The sequence below is a fragment of the Choloepus didactylus genome, chromosome 2 (genome assembly GCF_015220235.1).
Source record: "Choloepus didactylus isolate mChoDid1 chromosome 2, mChoDid1.pri, whole genome shotgun sequence".
NCBI lineage: Eukaryota > Metazoa > Chordata > Mammalia > Pilosa > Megalonychidae > Choloepus > Choloepus didactylus.
In genome coordinates, this window is record NC_051308.1 from 169,041,685 (window position 1) to 169,056,703 (window position 15,019).

A 15,019-nucleotide genomic window follows, 5' to 3' on the forward strand; every position below is an offset into this window, starting at 1 on the left:
TATATTAGGAAGTCTTAAGAAACTTACAGTAATTACATAAATGCATACCCTGTGCAAACAATAGCTAACATTTATTGTGTGCTTAGCTTTGTGTCAGACACATTTTTAAATGTTTTATACATATTAATTTATTGAATTCAATTACTTAACAAATATTTATTGAGCAACTACTATGTGCATTACTCTAGTCCCTGAGAATGTACACTGGAGATCAAAACAAAAAAACTCTGTCCTTGGAGAATTTATTTTGTAATGGGAGAAGACACACAATAATTAAGATTAATAAGTAAAATACATAGTGTGTTTTGTAGTAGTAAGTTTTATGGAGAAAAATAAAACAGTAAGGGGAGAAGGGAATTGTGTAATTATGTGGAGGTTCTTTAATTTAATTATGTGGAACCACAGAAGGCATCACTTAGACTGTGACATTTGAGTAAAGATCTGAAATAGTTGCTAAAGACATGTGGACACCTGGAAGAAGAAAGGCCGAGAAAGAGGGAATAGCAAGTGCAAGAGAAGGATGGTTTGCCCATTCATCCCAGGTACAACAGAATAGCCTCTATGGCAGGAGTGGAGTTGAGCAAGGAGGAGAGTAACAGGAGATGAAGTCAGAGGGGTAAGGAGGGGCCTGATTATGTAGACATGGGCTTTTATTCTGGGAGAGATGAAGGGCTGGAGCAAAGAAATGACACATCTTACTTACATTCTAACAGGATTCCTCTAACTGCTGTGTTGAGAATAGACTATGGGGGTGGGTAACAAGGGTTGGAAGAGGGAAGCCAATTAGGAAGCTATTGGAATAATTCAAGCAGAATTGATGGTTCTTGGACCAGGGTGGTACTGGTGGAGGCTAGTGAGAAATGGTTGGTCTCTGGATATATATATATTTTTAATTCAATTTTATTGAGGTATACTCACACACCATACAATCCATCTGGATGTATTTTTTTTATCATTGTTTTATTGTGGAATGTAACATATATACATAGAAGTGATAACTTTTCAAGTGCAATTTAATAGGTAGTTAGAGAAAATTTCAAAGAATGTTATGGGTTACAGTTCCATAGTCATTTCATTATTGTGAAATATAACATATATGCAGAGGTGATAAATTTGAAAGTATGACTTAACAAGTGGTTATATAGGAAATTTCCAAGAATGTTATGGGTTATAGTACCATAGTTTCAGTTATTTCCTTATTGTGAAATATAAGATATATATAAAAAGGTCATAACTTTCAAATTACATTTTAACAAGGAACCTTATAGCAAATTTCAAAGAATGTTATGATTTACAGTTACACCATTTCAGTTCTTCCCTTCTAGCATCTAATACCCTAGCAACTAAGAAAAAAAAATTATATAGAGATTCAGTATTCATAATCCTTTGTTAAATTCTATCTTTTCTGTTGCTACCATCTCCTCTAGTTTAATCACTTTCCTGATCTTCAGGGATGTCTAGGCAGTGACCACCCTAATTTGTTCATGTTGAAAAGGGGTGTCAACATTATGGGAAAAGGGAACATATCTGGTTGATGTTTTTGAAGAGTCTATTGCCTATGGGTTTTGTGACTTAACTGGCATAGGAGCTCTCTAGAGGAATTAAGTTTCTGAAGAATAAACTTAGTAAGTGAAACTTTTTATAGAGTCTCAGATAGGGACCTAGGTATTCTTTAGGGTTTTCAGGACTACTATTGGGCTTATCATACTGTGGCCATTTGGCATAGCTAGCTGAAGCTTACATAGTAACCCCAGGACAGCCTCTCAACTCTATTTGAAATCTCTTAGACACTGAAACCATATTTTGTTTGGGGTTAACCTTTTGGTCAAAAAGGCATTCTCAACCCCTCAATGCCAGGGCCAGGTTCATTCCTGGAATCTGTGTCCCACATCACCATGGAGACTCACTCACCTTGGGTAGTCCTGTCCCACTTTGGGGGGAGGATGATGAATTTATTTGCAGAGTTGGGTTTAGAGAGAGAAAGTCCACATTTGAACAACAAAAGAGGTTCTCTGGAGGTAACTCCTAGGCATAATTATAGGTGGACTTAGCCTCCCCTTTACAACTGTAAGTTTCACAAGAGCAAGCCTCAAGATTGAAGAATTCACTTATAAACTAGAGTGTTCCTAATTTCACATAGCGTATGTTCTGTCCATGATAATCCATCAATATCTTACATTATCATCACTTAGTTGTACAATCCTCATCACTCTCCATTTTAAACAATTCTCATGACCCAGAGTCCTTAATTATTTGTCCTTAGTATTTGTGTGGTACTAGTAATGTGTTCCTGTTAATTATAGCCTCCAGTATGTAATAGATAGATTTTAACAGATATACCACTCTGTTAACTCTCTGTTCCAGTGTCATATCTTAGAAGCGTATCGTGCAAGCACTATCTATATTTGTAGTGCTGATCTGTGGGATACATGCCTTTAAACAACCCATCCTATTAACAGTCATCTCCCTTATCCATTCCCATAGCTTTAAATGCACCCTCATTAACATATCTGAACATACTAGGTTACCATCCCTCCTCACTAGCTTCTGTCTATCACTATGTCCCCAATATTCTACATTATAGGACATTGATTTTATGTTTTTCAGTGGTTTCAAGGCAGAGTCAACAGGATGTGAATTATGAGAGAAAGAGAGTCGATGATTCAAGATTTTTTTTTTTCTCTGAATAATGGAAAGGGGCAGTTACAATGGAGATGGGGAAATACTGTGGAAAGGGGTAGCTTTGGAATGGGAAGACTAGGAATTCAGTTTTGGGCATGTTAACTTTAAGTGCTTTTTAGACATCTCCATAGAGAGGAATCCTCAGTAAAACTCTATGAAGTTGTTACAATTATTGTCCCCAGTGTGCAAGCGAAGTAACAGAACAGAAAGGTTAATTTCCCTTTATTCACTCAGTAAAGTAACACAGTCAGGATTCAAACCCAGGCAGTCTGACACTAGAGCTCCTGCTCTTAAACACTGTTGTGTCTAAATCAAAGGAATTTAGAAATGTGTGTGGTCATGTTGAACCATATAGGATTATAGCATGGTCCTTCCACCTATCAGATTAGGGTATGTGGTGTTTTAGATCATAATGGTTCTTTTTAACAGACTATTTATATCAACTTAAGTGTTTTGTACTTCTCTCTCTCACTCTCTGTCTCTATGTCTATGTCTCTGTCTGTTTTTATCTCTATTTCTATGTCTATGTCTATCTCTAGCTCTAGCTCTAGCTCTAGCTCTCCATCTTTATCCTAGCAAGCTACTTCTATGTATTTGTCTAGCTGTGCTGGGAAAGAGTTTTCCATACTACATAGCTCTAAATAGCTTATGGAAACAGCCCCTATTTTGTGCTCTACAACCTTCTGGTTTTCTTTGTATTTATGCCTCTTAGTCTCTAGCTTTTCAATTTCTTAGCTTCAAAGAAGCTCCTGCAGTTTCTGATTACTCGTGAATGTTGATTGACCCAACATTCTGGTTTCCTAGGAGTCCATAGCTAATGGTATTGTTTAGAGTTGGACTTCAAGCTACCCTTAAAGTTCCAATTTACCCAATGTACTTATAATTGCTTGACTTACCACATGGCAGCTGTTTAAGTATCCTTTTGTCAACTAATCTTGCCACACAAGCCCAGTCCAGATAACTTGTATTGCATTGTGCACTAAGGAATTTGGCATAACAAATGATTACACTTTAAATGTAGAGCTTCTGTATTAAGAAGGCTAGTATTAATGTGGACTACTCTATATAACTCATCCAATTATGAAGTTTTAAAAAATTAACTTTTTAAAGAATTACTTCTGATCTAGGTTAAGTTTCCTTGTTGCAGATAGGAAATGTTTTATACCTCGGCATGACAGCCTTGAAAATATTTATTTGTAATGAATGGCTGACATACCATTAACTCTTCAGCAATACATTCACTAAATCAATACAAATGTAGTGCATAGTCAGTAATAGGATTCATTTATCACTTGGTGGTTGGTCCCATCAGAATAAGTACAATATTATAAAAAGCTAATTTTTTTTCCTTTTTATATTGTACACTGTGTTACTCTATGATTAAACTAAAGTGTTAAAGTCTGAACTCATATTTAGTACTTACAGATAATACTACGTGTGGCTGGAAGCATTTAGTGAAACAATATAATTTGTCGAGAGAGTTTAATCTTATGCTGCACGGCTACAACGTATGACTTGGAGTCATTAAGCTTGATTAACTGTTAAAAAATGTGGTGCATATAGAAATTCTAGAAAACAAAATGATTTTTGAATTTTCTACTTGTCTAAACACTAGTAAGCATTTTAATGTGTTAAACGTTTTCACTAGAAAATAGGAGTGACTGAACCCATCTTCACTGGACTAAGCTTTTCAGAGTCCCCCTCCCCAAGACTTCTCTCATACTTCATTTTTCTTGTTTATTACCCTAGGGGAAAGTATACAGCTGCCATTTACTTATTGACCCAGACAGTTCTTTGGTATTTGACTCCTAATAGTTCTCAAGCATTTTGCATATAAATGTTCATATATGGATAATTGATCTCTCTCATTCTGCATCTTTCATTGTTTAAATAGTTTGATTGTATTCCTTGATTTGATTCACAATGTGAGCTAATGCTTCTGCTAATGACTGCACCTAGGAGAGGAGAGAGCCACATCTAGGGGAGATGTGCTTTGAAAAATAGATAAAGTGGTAGACTGATTTTGAAAGGGGCAAGTGTTGGATTACCGGTGCTGATAGAAGTGAGTCTTCCAGAGAGGTGAGTCCCTGAGTGTTACTACCTAATTTTGCCTAAGAGCCCAACCTGTTTCTTCTTGTATATTATTAAGCAGTTTGTTTTTCAGCACAGCTGGGTTATATTAAGTATCAGGAATTATTATTTTCAATATTTCATCAAGACCTATTCTTTAAAACCACATGTATTTCAGGTGCCACAGAAGAAAAGGTCCCAAGTTTAGTGACAGATAATAATTTACCATTAGGACATTCTTGCTTAAGTCAGGGAGACTGAAGCCAAGTGGCACTACTTAGATCATTTACTAAGCAATATCAATGTGCATTTTTTTGTCCATGCTTTGATATACTTAGATTGCTGAAATGCAGTCTACCTTGAAATGCAACTTAGAAAAAGAGTGAAGGCTTATTTCTTAATAGGATAAGTTACAGGGAGAACATTATGTTTTTGTTCTCTGGTTTCACAGTTTACTCCTAAGTGCAATTCAAGGTGTTGGCTTTGATGCGTTCTGGTTTCTTTGCTTGTTATCATTTTCCAAATGCCACCTCTTGAAGCTTATTCAGGTGAGAATGAAGGCAGTTGAGACTTTTGTTGAGTCTTTACATCTGCCATATTTGCTGATGCATTGGGTGCACCAGTGCATAGGGTGCATAATTATCTTTACCACATATATTATACCCAGATAGAAGATTCAAGTACTGTTTTTGAACCTCAGAATGGTCAAAGCATTGAACATATTTCTCAAAGCAGCAAAAATACTCATAAGAAGGGGAAAACATTTTTTGCTCAGTTATTTAATATTTATACTGTATTTTATTTTATTCTTGTGTTAATTTACATGACATTGGAGCAGCTTCTATTTATTTCATGAAATAAATCAGTATCATTTTGTGTCTGTAGGGCTTATTCACTGTCTAGTAGTTAGGATCATACCTAGCAACATTTAAGCACATTCATTTTACGTTATGCACGAGAAGGATAAACTAAGGGATATTTTCATTTATACATTAAAAAATACTAAATTTTATTGAGGTAATAAATTCATATGGTTAAAAAATTACACAAAACAGAAGAATTTATAATAGAAAAAAAAATCAAAATTCCCAGCCACATCCCTCTCTACCCCCAGGGTTTCTGCTTCATTTCTTCCAGTGGTTATTTCTGTCTGTAAAAATATATGTATTTAAGATTTCTTGATTTATTACCTTTAGACATTGTCTATTTTCTTTTTGCTGTGCTAGATTAATTTATATTACCCTTCAGCTCTTCTTCCCTCTTTATCCACATATAAATAATTATATAGATGGCCTGTCTCCTACAGGTTACCTTTGGTACTTTATAAACATAATTAAATCTCCATTGCTATTCCACTAACCATAGATGGTATCTCTTAACTTCCCACTTTGTAAAATGAACACATTAAAACAAATTCTGTCTTCTGCTTCTTTTTATTCCCTCTTACTTCCCAGTCTTCCCAGTCAATAAACATCATTTCCATTAATATGACCAGATCAGTATTAATTACTGCAGAACCATGTGTCCTATGTTAGTATTAAACTTCCTTCTCTATGGAGCTAATGTCACAACTTTGTTGCCACTCAGTGGAGAATGTTCCTAGCTTCAAATTCAAATGAATTTAGTTAAACACTACACCAATTGCCTCTATGATACCCTAACCTTTTCTGAGCTCTCAACCTATGCGGTTTCCCCCTTTTGCCTGGAGATCTCCCTCTGGGACACTGCATCCTTGGGGTCAGGTCTTTACTGGTTCCTCTCTAGGGCTGTTCCAAAATGGACATCCTGCGACCTTCACTCTCCCCTGGATAAGACTCTGTTTCTTGAATCTTGTTTTTTTCTGGTTTACATGCTCAAGTTAATTTTCTAAGGAAGATTACATGGTACCTACTTAAGGAAGGTAAAAGGAATGAGATCTTGCAAACTAGAAAGACCCTTATTCTACTTTCACAATTAATTGAACAAATCATTTTAAAATCCTTTGCTTTCAGAACTTTAAAGCTATTGCTTCACTGTTTTCTAGCATTGTTTTGCTGATGAAAAATCTGATATCAGATTAATTTTAATATTTGTTGATTACCTGTTTTTCTTTCTGGAACCTTTCAGAATCTTTATCCTTTGTTTCAATTAGACTATGTATACATGTATGTATATATGCATGTATGTATGTATGCATGTATGTATCATTTTACTCCAAGATATTCTCATATGATTAACTGATAATCTCTTTTCCTCTGTCTACTGTCTTCTTTTTTTCTCAAGAATTTATTAATGGATATTGGGCATTCTGGGGTTTATCCTCTATGTTTCTTATTCTATATTTTCTATTTCTTTGTCCTAGTGTTCTATATTCTGGGAGATTTACTTGGTTTTATCCTCCCAATACTTCTCTTGAATTATGATACTTATTTACACTTTCTTGTTTACCGATGTTTCTTTTTCATAATGTCTTCTTCTTGCTTGTGGTATCAATGCTTTTTGGAATCCTAAGAATATTATGTTGAGGTTTTAAAAGTTCTCTAAAATTCTCTGGGGTATTGTAGTTTCCTGTGGGGTCATTTTTTCCTGTTAGTTCATCTAGATCTTTCTTTTAAATGACGCAGGCTTCATTCAAATGTTGGTGATTTTAGTGGCCTGTTCATATGGAAGGATGAAACTGACTGGTGGCTCTGGGTACATATGAAATGATTTCTTCACTGGCATCCTCTGCTTTTTGGTCCGTGTCTGGAGCATCAGCCATTAAGCTTTAGAATTCCTAATGACCAGGCTGAGGAAGGCTTTAATCAGGCACAGTAACAATTATATTCACTCTTACTTTTTCATAGCATTATCAGAGAGAATAGAGTTCTGAATTTTCCTGCAAAGCTAAGTGCTTCAGGCCATCTTATTTCCAGGGATCGGGAAGATAATTAGAAGTGCTTTTACTGTTCTATGAACCAGGGGTCAACAAACCTTGTTGTAAAGGCCAGCTAGTAAATATTTAGGCTTTGTGAGCTACATACAGTTTCTGTCCATATTCTTTCTTTTCTTTTTTAACAACCCTTTAAAAATACAGAGCCATTCTTACCTTGCTGGCTATTAAATCAGGTGGCAAGCTAAAGTTTCCAACCCCTGAAAAACAGACCTTTAGTTAATCCCTCTGTTTTTAGCCCCACATTTCACTCTCAACATCTGAGTCTTAATTTTATCAGGCATTTCCCAAGGTAGTTAACCCTCTGCCCCATCCTGGGCTTCAGCCTTTCTTATTCTGGGATATATTTCTTTCTTCTCTGCTTTATAAGTCACTCCTCTTTCATCTGCTTTATCTTCCAAGAATCTGACAAAGATCCAGGTCCACTTATGGCTCTCTCCCTTTTCCTTTTGTTATCATGTGTAACGGATGCTATTGGTACCTTCGCCTGTCTATTTCCCAGCAACCAGTCCATTTTTCAACTCCGAGCACCTGCAACTCTTAGCTTGAGGGTTTTGTCTGGCTGTAGGAGCTGGCTCTACACGTTCATGGGGCAGGCTGGAAGAGCCAGAGAACTAATGTACCCTCTCACCCGCTCACAAACAATGGCTAACAGGAGTTGATAAGTAAATACCCTAGCTCCCATTCCCTGCTGTGTGATACCTCTTGGGTGCATTTTGTATACTGGCTCCAGAGTTGCTGATGGGGATTAAGCCCCAGGTGTTCTGTGTCGTATCTTATTTGATAGCTCTCTCCTCTATTCCATTTTCACTTCCTCTCTTCCCTGTTAGTGCTTCCTGGGGTCACGTCCCATATAAATTTCTTGGATTCAAATTCACATTTGAGGGTTTGCTTTGGGGGAACACAAATGAAGATATCATGGATTAAAATTTTTCTTTACTGTAATTTTAATGAAATCTCAGGCAAAAGAGTGGATAGCCTTTGGTATGTGGTTTATTATATCAAATCTGAATCCTAGTAACCAATATTACACTATTTATTATGGGCAAGGTGTTATTTGTGGGGCATAGAATAATGAATCTACCTGCGAGGAGCTTGCATTCTATTGAAGTGATAATCCACAGTAGAAGATTTTAAGTGTGGTTAAGAGAAGTTGCAATTTATGTTGTTAAGAGATTCTTAGCAGACATGAGAAGTTATTTGCAGATGATGATCAAGGAAGACTTCAAGAAGGAGGTGGCATTTGGGTAAAGAGAGTGGTTTGAAAACAGACTTGAAGGGACTTTGCATTCCTAGGGGAGAACAGAATGAGCACAATCCCTTTTCAAGTGGCATATAAATCAGATCAGTTGTTTCAAGAGAAGCCTTCTGTCCCTAAGTAGGAGAGGACAAAATCATGTAAAACAAGCCTAACTGCATACAAGAACACAAATAGTTAAAATTATAGGGAGACATTCATATGAATATCGGAAGGGATTGGTGAGAAATGATTCGTATTTTTAGGAGTTTGGATTTGATGTGGGAAGCAGATGAGTGCTTACTAGATCCCATTTTGTAGGGAAATTAAAAACAATTTTAGGAGATAATATTTTGGTTTAGGATGTTTCATACTTGTATAGAACAGATTGAATGGTGATGAGGACGTGGCTGTTACAAGTGGCTGGTGATTTTTTGAGTGCATCATTGTGGTAACTATGGGATTAGGAATCGCAGGACTAATTACAGAAATGTGGAGTAAAAAGCTGAATTGGCAAAGGGAGAAAAAGCAAATAGAAGTATGGAGAATGGGAAAGGAAGAAAGAAATTCAAAGGAAGAGGTCAAGCTCTTAGGAATCTCTCAAAGTGGGAAGGATACCAGAGAGTAAAAATGAGAATAATGAGAATAAACCAGTTAGAATTGAGCTGGATAGCTTAGTGGCAAGAACTCTGCTTCATTTTCTACTTACCTGTCATTATGTCTAACCATTTGTGTCCTACAGAAGAGTTGGTGAGGAATTGTATAAACCTATTGAAAATGAGAAACGTAAGGTTAAGCTTTGGGTTTATTTTAAATTTTATTTTAGTCCCAGTTCCTTGAAGGTGATTTCAATGGGAACAATTTAAAAATTAGAATGTAATAAATTCTTCATTGAGAATAAAACCTTTGGCTTAGGTGAAAAAGTCTTAGAACCCTGAAATTGTACATTAGCACTTCTATTTAAACTGATTTACTGCTGCAGTCATAACAGTTATATTAGCAATTTCCATGTGGCGCCTTCCTGTATGGAGAAAAGGTACAACAGAATCTTTTACCTTTCCGCAATGTCAATTTCTCTTAGGCACCAAACCATAAATTAGTGTTATTAGTGGGGAAGGGCACCCCGTGTCTATGTGCTGAGAAGACTGTTCTCATTACTGCAGCTGTAGGGTAGCTGTGGCTACACATTAATAAGTTATGAGCTACTATTTCAGAGAAATTGCCCTACTAATAGTAAGTAGTCTATGTTCTGTTTTTCTTCTCCCTTGGAAGTCTGTATGGAATAAAATTAATTCAGAAAACAATCTGAGAGAAGCTGGAAAGCTTTAATCATCCCATAACTGGCCTTTGCTCTTCTTCCCAACCTTATGAAATTGTATTTAGAATTATTATTCTAGCATATTAGTTGCTCTTTCAGACTAAATCTTAAGGATTTGTTTTATTTCACACATCCTTTCGAGGTCACCTCCCACTGTCTTTTCTTTTAGCAACTGGTATAAGTGGTAACACACTCTCCCAGTTACCTACATTTTTACATATTAGTAATTAACCCTGAAGATTCTTTTCCTTTCTTTTGTCTTCCAACAGCATGGAGGCAGGTTTCCCTATAGGAATTCTGCTGTTTTAGGATTTTGGAATTAGCAGTTACCCAAAAGCACCTGAATACTATAAGAAAACCTTTCTTCAATCCCACCTGTTCTTCTTAAAAACAAATAATTGCCCATAAACTACAGTAAAATAATTTGGATATTGTGGCTTGGTTACTGCCAGATATTTTTGCTTAACCAGTTATGGAAAGGTGCTAACGTGAAACACATCTTTTAGGGAACTTGTGAGGATGTCTTGTATGGGGTGGAGCTGAACTTCAGAAGGTAGCTCCTTTTCCTGTTCCATATTTAGCTTTGGAAAAAAAGTGAAACATCCTGAGGACACTAGGGATACCAGAATTAGTATGACTCTGATGTAGTATGACTCTGTCTGAACCCTTCTACTCTCAAGATCATACAATCATTAGGCTATGGAAGCTGGAAGAAACCATGTAGATTGAGCACCCACCCTTGCATCCACTCAACTTTGCTGTTACTTGACCAGTGGCAACATGAGTCGAGATGGAGCAACATAATTTAATAGCATAAAGTGAAGACTCTGGGGTCAGACATTGAAACTCAGATCTTCCACATACAATTATATGACCTTGGACAGCTTAGTTAACATCTTTTAGCATCTTCTCAACAATAAAACAGGGATATCAATACACCATAACATTGTTGAGATTAATTGAGGGCCTAGAATGTCATTAAATATTTAATAAATATATTTATTAAATATATTTATTTATTTAAATATTAAAATACATTTAATGAAGATATTAAATAAATGTTAGGAGTTATTATTTATTACCTTCAGAGCATGTAAAGACCATTTCTTTAAGTTTGTGCTAAAATTTTTATTGACTAGAGTCAAAGAAATGCATTGTCATTTCATCTTTTTGAGTGAAAACCTTTTCTTTTCTGCTGTGCTCTGCATTTTATCAAACTAACATAACTTACCTATGATTTTAATGTATATATATATATGTTTTAAAGTGATTTTTAAAAATTTAGCCCTATTTTCACAAAGGTTTTAATAAAATATTGCTAGAGATAATAAAAATATTTACTTTTTAGCAGAATGATTTACTTTCATGCTGGTATTGGGCTTTGGGCCAGTGCTATTTTGCATGAGTGCTTTGAAATTACTATAGGAAAAACAGCACATATTCTGCTCTATCTGTAGCTGAACTTGACTTTTGTTCATAGACTCAGCCTCAGACTTTTCAAAAGTAAAGGCATTTTTATTACCATTGATAACTTGATTCCATCAAAATTATTTCTGAATCTCATAAATGAGCTTTAGTTGTTACAAGTGGGCATGAAATGGCTACCACACGTATATTTGTATCATACTATATAAAATACTGGAATAACTCCAGCCCTTTTAATTTTGCATGACTTGGTGCTCTAATCATCAGGCACTGAGTCTCAGTCATCTCTGGTGCTGTGACATTGTTTTCTTCCATTTCTCACAGGCCCCATACTTTGATTTCAGAACTGCCTTGTTACCACTTAATGTTCCTTATTCACTGTCAAGAACGACTGCCCGAAGTGGAATGTTTGCTCTTTAAAGACAGTGATGTTTTTCTTTCTTTCTTTTTTTTTTTTTACATTTGAATAACACAACAGTGTGGGAAATAGTACCTTCAATACTAATAAGTTTTGGAAACCAAAATGAATTGTACAAAATTTCAAAAGTTTCTGTTTCAAGTGCTATTTCAGCCCCTATAAAACTCCAACCATACTATGTAAAGAAATGGTCTTATATGCTCTGAAGGTAATAAATAATAACTCCTAACATTTATTTTATACTTTTATTAAATGTATTTTAATATTTAAAAATAACTCACATTTATTTAGTACCTCTCCAGTGTCAGGCATATGTTATTTAATTCTCATAACAGCTCTTGGAGAAAACTGAGGGTCAAAGAGATAAAACAATTTGCAAAACTAGTAAATGAAAAGGTAGCATTTTAATCTAGATCTGTTTGATACCAAAGACTGGATACCTTTTCAACTCAACTGCCTGGAGTGAAGGAGAAAGAAATCTGTGTAGTGAAAATGGAAATGGCTGTGGCCACCTGGAAGGGTAGTTCTGCCAAGTTCTGTTATGAAAAGTGCTGGACCTTGTCATGGAAAACAGTAATATAAAATTGAACCCCATTGTATAATTATCCCACTCACTCCTATAAAACAATATGTTGTAGATACATGTTTTGAGTTTTGTTCCCATACATGAGTGTACAACATTGGCCCTAATTACTGCTGCTCTTGTAACTGTACATTAATGACAATTTTGTGAAGCTAAGTAAAATTTCCATTTAGCAAGAGCTTGATTGTTCTCTCTAGACTTCCCTTAAATTTCCTGCTGAGATCTTTTTAAACATTTTGAGGATGAACTAATCAGTGTTTTGCATCCTTTCAATAATGTGAATGATTTTTTTTATTGAGCATAATTTAATGTGAGTATATTCAGATAGAAATAGATGGAAAGACTCCCTTACCAGTCATGGTCTTGCAAAATGGAGTGGCTAATGATGCTAATGGGTAGAGTATAACAGGTAACCTCGTTAAACTTTAACTTGAGATTGAGTCTTCAGAAAAATATTTGTAACGGGCAACAATTTATAGATAACATCCAATCATTTATTCTTTCATTCTTAAAATTAATCTTTCCAGGTCACTTGCAGATCCTGAAATCCTTTTTGGGGGACTTTTGAGAGAAAAGTGCTTCATAGCCAAATTGATAAGCTTTTGATACTGCCTGTTGATGCTTTGAAAATCAAATTTGCTTTATATCCACCCCAAATGATCACTTCAACATAAATTTAGAATGCTCAATTTGAAACTAATTTTCCCCAAAGGAAAAATGACTCTAATATTTCATGTAGAGGCCATCAGTACTGCTTCTTTGGGTTTAATGTAGTAGAATGCAACTATTTTGATTTGATCACAGATCAAGACAGTCCATTTGAGAGTGACTGGCAATTCCAACTTGTAGGAAGGAGCCATTGTATATTTTATAGTATTCTGATATCTTAGGTAAAAATTTATTTTGATGTCTTTTGTGGTGAGAGCCTTTTAATATAATTTCTTCAACACTTAAATATATAGTGACATGGGTTATAAATCAGTATTTTTTTTCTTTATGCTACAGTATAGGGATTTTAAATTTCAACAATATAATTCAGATTTTTACTTTATGTTTTCTATTCCTAATGTGAATCTTTTTCTGATCAAACTTCTAGAAGACAGTTCTTATAATTTGGTTTGAAACAGATTTGGAAATCATAAGCTGTTTGCATGAATTCCAAATACCTCTGTGAAAACTGAAACACTCAAAGACCTAGATATACAGTGTGATGCAAAAATTATGTGACTTTAACTTACTGTATGGCTTAGGGTAATGAAGTGATGTAAATATAGCCATTTTTCTTACATTTTATACAAAAGCCATGTCCCTGGCTTGTTTTATAAAAGAGACTTTTATATTCTTTCAGAACAGTAATATAAAACCATGCTCTAAATTATTTGTTTAACCATTTATTTAGTTTATTATACAGGATTGAGTCAATCATTCTCAACTAGTTCTTTTGCCTATTATTTAAAAATCCTATGTAAAAACAATACTTTCAAAGGGTATTAAAGATAATATGTGAACTGAGATAACCCAGAAGAAAATTTCATGATTTTGGTGTTCAGAGCAGGTAAAACAGATCAATTACATCTTTTACAGAATAGTTCGCAATAAGATCCCTTCTTGTTTAAGCATGGCATAGTTGTTCATTTTTAAAAGAATACTCATCCACATTTATCTTCCCATCATCTTATTCTACTTTTCTTTAGTGTTAATGAATTCAAAAGAGCATAGGTTCTAAACTGTTAATCTTAGAAACTTTAACTGAGTTTTAGATTCCCCAAAAAACTGTCCCTGGGATTTTACTATGAAACTTTATTTACAATCCATTCTTTTATTTCCCTACAAAAGGGAGGTTGCCTTTATATGCATACTTTTATGAAGTGCTGTTTCATAAAACTAAACTGTAATGATAAATGTAATCTATATTTAAAATCTTACAGAGAGATGCGGCAAGATGGCGGCATAGAGAGGTGTAGAATTTAGCTAGTCCTCTGGAACAACTAGCATATAGTCAGGAACAACTAATAAATAGTCTGAAATAACTGTTGGGGGACATCTGTGACTGGACAAACATTGTACACTAGTCTGGAATGGGTGGAATGTCTGAGATCACTGCATAAGAACTGTAAGTAAAGCTCCCCAAACTGTGGAGCTGGCACCCCTCCCCCACTGGCATGACAGGTTGAGTTGGAAGAATTCTTTGTGGGAAAAAAAGCAGTCTACTAGGAGGAAGGGAAGGTAGCTCAGCCAAGCACCAATTGCAGTTTTAATTAATGAATTTGGACTACTGAATACAAGCACAGATAAACCTGGAACAAACAGGAAAGGAACCCAGAGGTTCCTCCCTGCAGAGAGGAGGTGGGGCTGATGGAAAAAAGAAATAAAAA

The 15,019-nt window shown here is 35.2% G+C and overlaps 1 protein-coding gene across 3 annotated transcripts in view; it reads left to right on the forward strand.

Annotated features, from left to right (window-relative positions):
- The window catches only part of SLC44A5 (solute carrier family 44 member 5), a 386,861-nt gene that overhangs the window by 38,702 nt on the left and 333,140 nt on the right, over positions 1-15,019 (forward strand). The gene's annotated exons all lie outside the window — the stretch shown is intronic.